Below are 9,483 nucleotides of genomic sequence, written 5' to 3'. Positions count from 1 at the left end.
GGGTTGTGTGGGGAGCTCTCTGCAGTGCTGAATGGCTCCCAGCGGGCATATTTCTGCCTTGATGGTGTGTCGCGACCGGCTCTGGGTCAGCTGGGAAAGGCTTGAGGCGAAGCAGGCTCAGGGCTTATGTATTTGCCACTTTCTTTTTCATTTTAACCCACACCATGATCTTCTCCTAACCCTAACCAAGTGGTTTTTGTGCCTAAACCTAACCAGACCTTAACCACAGGGCATCATGATGATTTCGGAACGGACTTCGGAACAATGGGTTTAATATGGTCGGAACAATGGGATGTCGGACCAATGGGCAGTTCCCAAGCGAAATGCTGTACACAATCCTGAGAAAAAAAATGCTAGATGGGAGTAAACTGCCCAGTACCAAGGATAAAAAACAAAAAAACACTTGGAGATTAACTAACCAAAACTTGCATATTCCTGGACAGTGTGCCAGCCATTAGGTCACTAGCTTCAGTAGTTCAGCAGCTAGCCCTGCCATGGATGTATTACTAAGAAGTGGATTCAAAGAAGAGCCCGACTTGGTCCTATGAAAGTTGCTTACTGGGTGTATACACCCAATGAACCTAAATAGGTTTTGTCACAGTTCTGCATTTTGGCCAATGGTTCGTGCACATCAGAGTCTTTTTCCTGCAGAGGATTGAAAGGATGAATGTCTAAGACTTCCACTGGCTCAACACACAAATGAATGGGATAAAAATGATTTCGTCAGCTAATCTAGACCTTTCCAATGCTATTGGACCAATTGGATCAAAGTCTGATGACACAATCAGTTTTCAGCACATCCATTTCCAATGATTGTGTATGGGGAATAACATTTTGGGCCAGTGTGTGTCACGTGATGAATGCTGAAGCTGCAATACCCCTGGCAGCCATGATGACCAGTAGTGTAATGGATGGTAAACACGTATACCCACCTCTTTTTCCGTCTGTTTACACTATACCTACCTATCAGCCAAAAAGTCATTGAAATATATAGAAGAGTATATGCACTTCCTCCACAGTAACCTACCCATCTGCCCAGTAGTACGCCCACCTTATCAATTTCCACTACGCCACTGATTATAACAAAAACTCTTTACAGCGAATCATTGCATTGTGGGTAATAACTAGTCTATTTGGTTTGAACACTGCATTTTTTGTTCCCCTGCATGATTAGGGCTGTGTTTCTGAAAGTAGTCCTTGCAACCGTGTTGGTTTGGACCCATATAAATAGTGGCATACTTTTTTAATCACCACAGAGGATTTTCTTGTGTCTGGATATTGTTAATACTTAGATTTGGATGGGATCATTGTGAGACGTGTTATTTTTGGATGATTCATCTGATTATTCTCCACTTCTGTTTTAAATCATCTTCGTTTTGTTGGCCTACAATTCAGTGGTTCTTGAACAGTTTTAGTTTTTTTAAAAAAAAATCCTATTTCTATCAGTTCCTCATCAGATGAACACCGTATAGACATAAGTAAACACCAAGGCTGGCGTCTATCTAAAGTTTTGTCCATCTCTTTTGCCTCAATAGGACAAAAACTCGTCCCTTTACTTGTCCCGCAACAATCCAGCTATGTGTTGTCATGTAAAGATGCTGAAAGCAGCTTGTCTTGATCCTAGAAGTGTGTAGTCGGCAGATCCCAAATTGGCCGGTAATCAGATCAGTGCGAGGGGTTTGACAAATGACCAATGACAAGCACTGGACCCTGGAGGATGGGAGGGGTTGCCAGGGGTCAAGGCTGGGGGTCAGAGGTTGGCCTTTCAAAACCGCTCAATCGAAGGGCCATTAAATCCAATCTTTGTGTGATTTCTCAGTGAAGCGCGGTGATTCCATCAGATGCCCCCAATCTAGGCCTCGGCACTATACGCCCAGTAAAGGCTACACGTCCTGGGCTCCAGTGGTGAAGGACTGACTGGGCTGATGTCATACCTTTTCCACTGCGTCATCTTGGTTGATGCAGATAGCTGAAAATAGAGCAATATGAACTGTTTGAGGCAACTTGAAGGAAAGGAACAATGTTTTAAATCATTTGAAATTTTCGAAAACTTCTAATATAAAAGTTCTGCAACCTACATCAACATTAAGTTAAGTTTAGTTCTTAACCTTAAAGTTATTTCTACACTTCAAGCTTGGTGAAATGCTTTTCCTTCCCTCCTCCTCCGAATTAAATCTACATACAAAATCTTTTCTAATCCTATTCTGTCTCATAATTTCGTGAAAGTGACTGCAACGCAGCTCTTTATCAGCAATATGAATGAGAAAAGCTTTGTGATCCTATTTTTTTTTGTAACTCCTCAATGTGTGTTATCTCATGTGTAAAGTATGTCGTCTCTGGGGCGTCCTGTCTCTAGCTTTGTTTTCCTACGCCTGCCGTCCAAATTTCCATCACAAACATCTCACCCTGGGTGACCCTTTCCTTTCTGTCTGTGGAGAGGCCCTGATTAGCCCGCATACATGTGCAGATAGGCCCAAAATCCTTACGTCGGGACTATACAAAAATGTGCGCCAATGTGTGTGTGTGTGTGTGTGTGTGTATATAGAGACGAAAAGTATGTGTGAGTGTAGGCAGTCATGCATACATGTGCATGCATGAATGTGTCAGACAATTCAGGACTCTCCTCCATGCTCTACTTATTCAGCAAGTTCCCTTTTCCTCTTTTTTTCCATCTCCCCTTTGCTTGCTCACTCGTCTGCACTTCTCTGCAGGACGACACAGTTCACTGCAGAAAGAAACCACCTCTATTGAAGAGTCACCCAGACGAACTCCGTTTTGTCTCTGTAAGCTTCCTGCGTTCATCAGTCGTGGGTCAGATGAGGCAAATAAAGCTAAATAACCACGAGAAGCTGTGAGGTAAATATTTATTGTCTCTGGTATGCTTTGCAGGATTCCTAATATCCTCAAAACTGAGAAACAGGAGCTAATGCAACCATAGTCTTGTTTAAAATGTAAGTAATTAAAAATAAATACTGCTAAACATGTGAGATTAAAACGCATTTCTTCACTGAAATAAAAACCCAGCAGTAAATTCAAGAAAGCCCGCCACAACCAACGTTCATACCACCTGTTGTATACATTCAAATACACCTGTTATCATGAAAACATCCAGCCTTGCACACCAGCATACCCCCAGGGACAGGTGATATGATACCCCTGAAGTAAGAGGTGTGTGTAGCCTATGTGTCAGAGAAGCTGGGGGGGTTGGGGTTTACCCAATGATGGAGCCGCGGAGACACTAAATTTTGGCGGTCCCCTCGAGGGTTTACCCCCCAACATTGGCTACCTCATTTGCAACAGATGTATACATTTTTAAGAGACAGGCTCCATCGATGAGCTGGAGGACACTGAAGTGCAGGTGCTGACAGAGCAAAGGGGAGGGCAGCTCGTGTGCGATGGTATTTAAAAAAAGAAAAAACAAAGGATCAAAAGGGGCTCAGGGACGAGCTGCAGGTCACCAAGGAGTCTGAATGGAGTTGATGAAAGATGGTGGGAGATAAAAGAAGCTGTGGATTCAAATTTGGTGCAATTATGGCCCCCATTCAGAGATTTTAATTATCATCTGGAGGCTGAAATGTGAAGGTTGTTGGATTACTTCTAAGGCTGGAAGGATGATCACTCAGTCACTTATTATCCTTGAAAATTTACTTCCATTTAAAGCCTTAATCCTGTTATTTTTATCCTTTGGAGTTTGCATTTTAACCATCATGCTTTATTGTTTAAGAAGCACTTTATAATTGGTAAACTAAAATCAATGGTAGTAGTGGTTTATGCTGCAGTTTTAAATGCAGCGGTGGAAAGTAACTAAGTACATTTACCCAAGTTCTGTGCTTAACTCTAATTTTGTGGTACTTGCACTTTACCTGAGTATTTGCATTTTCTGCTTCTTTATACTTTTACTCCACTACAGTGCCAGGCAAATATTGTACTTTTAACTTGTCTACTTTTGTTTAGTTATTAGCTACTTTACAGATTCAGATTAATGATGCAAAACATAAGTGACAAATAAATGATGATATAATGTTACAGACTGAGAGAAGACTTTATTGACTAGGTAAAGTCACAAGCCACTCAGTAATGTATAATATAGTGAACATTAGCTCCATCCTTATCCACTACAACATTAAAGTGATGAACACATTCATGCACCAATAATTATAATCCAGTCATATATATTGTTCTGAGATGGGCCATTCTCAAGAGTAAGTACTTTTACTTTTGGAATTTTGAGTATAATTTGGTGCTAAAACTTTTTACATTAACGTAAAGGAACATTTTACACACACAAAAAACATTTTAGTCATGTTGTGTTACCCTGATTTTTTTCCTTATCCACTGTGAAGGTCCAAGGACAGAGGGATGCTGTATGCTATAAAGCCTTCTGAGGCAAATTGTGATTCATGATATTGGGCTTTATAAATAAAACTGAACTGAATTAAATTGAATTTGTGAAGAAAACTTTTTTTTCACATGCCTCCATGGAACACAGCAAACATATTGATTTACTGATTATATTCAATTAAATTTCATTGAATACAACTTTATTCATCCTGGAGTAAATTGCCAGAGAATGCTTCAAATTATAGTAACACTAAGTACAGTAACCACAATTTTACCAACTTAGACAATCATGGGTTCCCCGGGTTAGGGTCACTCACTGGGCCCAGTTTTAGAACAATACAATATTAAATATCAGGCAAAATATACAAATATACAAGATAAAAGTGTTTTCAAGGAGCAGATGCAAAAAACAGTGCTTATAGGAGTACAGTAAGTACAAGAGTTGCTGAAAATGAACCAGGGAACCACGTGTAACAACAGCAAAACTATATCAAAATATCCATTTACAAACTCTCACACAGCTCGTGCAGAATAATCCAAGTCTCATTTATCCAGTCGTATGTTCAGTACTTCCCAAACTCATGCATTTTTGCTGAAAAACCTTAGTGTTGGAGTCTGGCTTTGAAAAGAGCATAGATAAGTGTCACTTTCAGTTCAGTTTTAAATATTAAGGGGAAAATGATGTATGCATAACACATGCATCGCCCAGGTGCACTTCTCATCAGTACATGAGACTATTTATTCTGAAGTGTTCTAAATAGTATAGTTTCAGCAAAAACGCATGTGTTTGGGAAGTACTTTTTTTTAAAATTTTTTTTTATATATATACTTTATTAATCCCCGAGGGGAAATTCAATTTTACTGAGTGTACAACTGGATAAATGAGACTACACGAGTTGTGTGGGAGTTTGTAACAGGACGTTTTGATATAGTTTTGCTATTGTTAAACACAGCCTCCTTTGACTTCAATTCATCAAGAATTTTCTTAGATTTTGGATTCTTTGTTCACAGCAGAGGCATGTGAGAAAAGCAAAGATTTTTTCCTTAATTCAAGGTATAATATCTAACTGATATACAAAAAGTCATTTTGTGGGTGAAGAATTCCTTTAAGTAAAATCTTGAATGCAGGACTTACACTTATAATAGAGTATTTCAACATTGTGGTATTGGTATTTTTACTTTTAGATCTGTGTACTTTTCCCAACACTGTTTAAAGGGTTCTTGGAAAAGTAGATTGTTATTTTCAATGGTTTCTGGGGTAAAGCTCAGCTCCATCTTTGGTTACAAACTTCACAGCATCCATTTGAAACCATAACACATTATTAACTTTATCACTTGAAACTCAATACACTGAGGCGACGTCAAGTGTAATTCCGACCACTGGCCAGATTTCAAACCTTACACAGGAACAGCTGAGATTTAGCACCTGCTAAGCTCTGTATTATTTCTATGATATGATGTGAAATGTGATAGGTAAAAGTGTAATCTTATCAGTCTCATTATTCTGCAGAGTGAGCGGGGTGGTGGGGTGGTGTAGAGGGTTTGAGGATGAACAGGGAATTTTTTGTGCATGGGGGAGATAGCCGAGGGGGTCATAGTGTTGGCATGTGTCTATTGTCTGAGACGGCCATTGTATAGGGGGGTTTAAAGTTTAAAGTCTATGTGTGTGTGTGTGTGTGTAGGCAGGCTAATTATATTCTGCACAGCCAAGGATGACCTGGCCCGGCCAAGCTTAATTCACAGAGCAGGATGCAGTGCAGAGGAGCAGGAGGAGGAGGAGGAGGAGGAGGAGGAGGAGGAGGAGAAGGAGGAGGAGGAGATTGAGTGCAGCCAGGCAGCAAAAGAAAATAACTGACCATTCATTCTTTTTGTGCTTTAGTTTGTAGCATTTTACAGGTGTGAGTTTCTGATGTCATCAGTGTGTTTCTCCTTTAGGAGAAGGGACTCCAAGGGACTATCAAGATACAGAATGAAAGATATAGAGGAGGTCAATGACTTCAAGTTTTTAGGTGTAATTTTAGATTCTCAATTAAAATTTGATAGACATGTCAAGAAGTTTTCAAAACCTTGTGAGCAAGAAACCTTAATTGTTTTAAATTAATAAGGCACTATATACCCACACAGGCACTTTCTCTTAGCATCACCATCTACAATCAGACACCTTACATCTTTATACAATCAGGCACTGAAAAAAAATGAACAACAAGCCTGTCCGGTGGCATCACTGCCGCATATTAGAGCGATACAACCTTGAATTGGTTTCTAAATGCTTCGACTGTCTAGCTCCAGAACTTCTTTCCAGATTTCTCTAAAGACAAGACAGTAATGGAGTAACAAGGAGCAGCTGGAACGGCAACTGTAAAATACCACATCATAAATCTAAATTTTGACAATCGGCTTTTTCCATAAAGGGCCGTCAACTCTGGAGCACATTACCGACTGAAACCAAACTGATTATAGATTTAAAGTCCTTCACAACAAAGGTCAAATGTTGGCGAAAATTTTTTTACCCACTCTGAGCTGATGCACTCAAACTTCTAAAGAGGGTATTAGTGTATGTGCATAGTGGTATGTCTATTGTAGAAGATGTATTATGGAATATGTTGTGATTTATGCATTGTGGTATATGTACTGTGGTATGTGTATTGTAGTGTGTGGACTGTGGTTAATGTATTTTATTGTGCTTTCCATGTTTGTAACATATTATGGTTTTAGGATGTTTTAAACTGTATATTTTCAATAACATTTTAGGCCTACATGTAAAAACCAAACAAGGGACAAGAGTTAAAAATGAGCAATAGCTATTAACGCTCTGTGCAATACATCAGTCTCATACTCTGTACTGGAACTATGTTAAATTGCATCGTTCCTATCAAATACAATAAAGATAACAAAAAAAGTTATACTTCTTCTCAGGAAAGCACCTTGTATTCCTGTGTGACCGACTGATGTTGACACCTACTACAGATGTGGACACTGAATATGCATTAAAAGTTTAACGGTCACTTGAATGAAAAGCCATACGCTTCACGGCATCAAAAGCAGAGTCTATTGCAATGCGTCTTGGCCGCCAAAATTATGCATCTGCCTTGACCGCCAAAACATATCCCCTTTGTATTCTCTCCCATTGTATCCAAATAAGGGTATTCAAATGTGGATGTGGTCGAGAGCGACAACATCTGTCTTTCCTGTGGACATATGTAAAACACTATACCTATTGTCAATTTTGGAGGGATCCTGTTTCTTGTTAAGTTTCCCTCCAAACTGAGTCAGCCAATTAGAAGTAGTGTGGGGGGTGGGAGAGCAGCACACAAGACAGACAGCGGTGAACCTCTGTCTGACCCCCAGCTGGGCTCCAACAACACTGCCTATCAAGCTCACCAGGCCTGGGGTATCACTATACCACCACTGGGCTGATAACAATACTCTCATCTGGATCTCAGATAGTGGGATTGGGAGATGCTCTGTTAATTGCAGCTAATGAGAGTCATAAATGTGGAGTGAAAGGGGCTGGAGGTACCGTCCTCTGGCAGACGACCAAAGTGGGTTTCCCTCCGAAAATAAAGACGAGCTAAACCATTCACAGACCTGGCTTTGCATACAAATGCCAGGCAATCATGACAAGCTCACCCACACACTGCCTGCTCTAATGAGGGAACGCAGCATCTATAAAGGAGCAGGACACATGTTTGCATCAATCTGGCTACAATCAAAAGCTGCGGTGTCGACTGCAGATCTTTTGTAGTCTAAATTTACCCTCAAACCTCACGTACCACAGGAAACTTCCTGTGCATTCTGTGGCGACTGCAATGTGTTTTCATTTGCCTCTTCTTTTTTTTTTTTTTTAAATCCCTGCCTGTCGCTCACAAAAAAGCACTGACTGTCAAAAGTGAAATCCTCTAGAGTTAGCATTGGAGACACTGTGTGAAGAACCACTTTAAAGAATCTGGCCTGTTTACCCTCCAGCTAAACTGTTCCCTTGTGTGCTTTAGAACACTGAGGAATGTGAGAATCAACGCAAAGGACATCAAGGTTGGCCGCAGTATTGACGCTGTCCCTGAGTGAAGTCAGTTCAATGACACCATCATTATCTGCTTACACTATGATAAGGATCCAAACTCTTTGTCAGGATAGGACTACAATCATTATTAGCTCCAAGGATCGTCTTTTTACTACAACAGCACTTTGAGAGGAAAACTAAAAGAGCTGTGAGGGCCATGAACAATTAATTTCTTGACCCTACCATTAAATTATTTTGCTCCAAGTTTCACACAAGTGAACAAAGGAAAGCAACAAAAGCTTGACAGTAAATTAAACGTCTGTAGATGAGTATGTAGAAGTAAGTTTGCAGAGATGTAGTGGCATCTTGAACTCTCAGCTGTCTCAATCAGCACTTTAGGCTGCATTGCTTAACAATTTAAGGGTTGAATCAGACCAGTGTTTGGCTCCATGTGGAAGCATGCAACCAGTAGTGGAAGAAGTACTCAATTCTTTCACTCAAGTTAAAAAACAACACAATGTCACAGCACTCAATTACCGTAAAAGTAAGGTCCAATCCCAATTCTCTTCACTTAACCTTACCCCTTGGTTTCAAGTTTACTCGCCAGATAGATTCCCCTCAACGACAAAGGGGTAATGTTGAGGGGTAGGGAATTTTACCTACGAACTGGGACACCATTTCATGCAAATTAGTGTAACAGACGTGTTCACCTACAACGGCATATCGTCGACATAGTCTTCAGCATTAATGGCTTCACGGTGAACTCTGTAGATATTCATGTCTGCTACATCGTGAATTAGCAGTTTTCAAGCGTTTATATTCTCACGCTTACAGAAAACAATGCAAATGCAGAAACATAACAGATTCTGACATATTTTGGAATTTCTGCATGTTTATTGCATGTTTCCTGTGCGAAAATAGTACTACAATTGTGTGATGGCTTTCTCATGGATGCTGCCATCTTCCTGGAAAACTCGCCTGGCTGGATAGTTTCGCAATGTATCCTGGGAAATTCAATCTTCCCTTCAGTTGAGATGGGTTTGTAAGTGTGCATTGCATGGCCCTTCAAATTAAGTGGGGATTTTAAGGGCTGAAAAGCACATCCCTAATGTTTGGGACACCCTAGCCCTTCATGGGAATAC

At 40.3% G+C, this 9,483-nt stretch overlaps 1 protein-coding gene across 1 annotated transcript in view; it reads right to left on the bottom strand.

Annotated features, from left to right (window-relative positions):
• Positions 1-709: 709 nt before the first annotated feature.
• ccdc78 (coiled-coil domain containing 78) overlaps positions 710-9,483 on the bottom strand; it is a 45,003-nt gene continuing 36,229 nt past the window's right edge. The window contains exon 16 of the mRNA XM_049563727.1: positions 710-1,969. The gene's annotated coding sequence lies outside the window, so the exon portion shown is untranslated. The remainder of the gene's footprint in view (positions 1,970-9,483) is intronic.

The sequence above is a fragment of the Epinephelus fuscoguttatus genome, linkage group LG20, assembly GCF_011397635.1.
Source record: "Epinephelus fuscoguttatus linkage group LG20, E.fuscoguttatus.final_Chr_v1".
NCBI classification, from domain to species: domain Eukaryota; kingdom Metazoa; phylum Chordata; class Actinopteri; order Perciformes; family Serranidae; genus Epinephelus; species Epinephelus fuscoguttatus.
The sequence above is the reverse complement of the archived record's forward strand: the minus strand, read 5'-3'. Positions and strand labels throughout refer to the sequence as shown.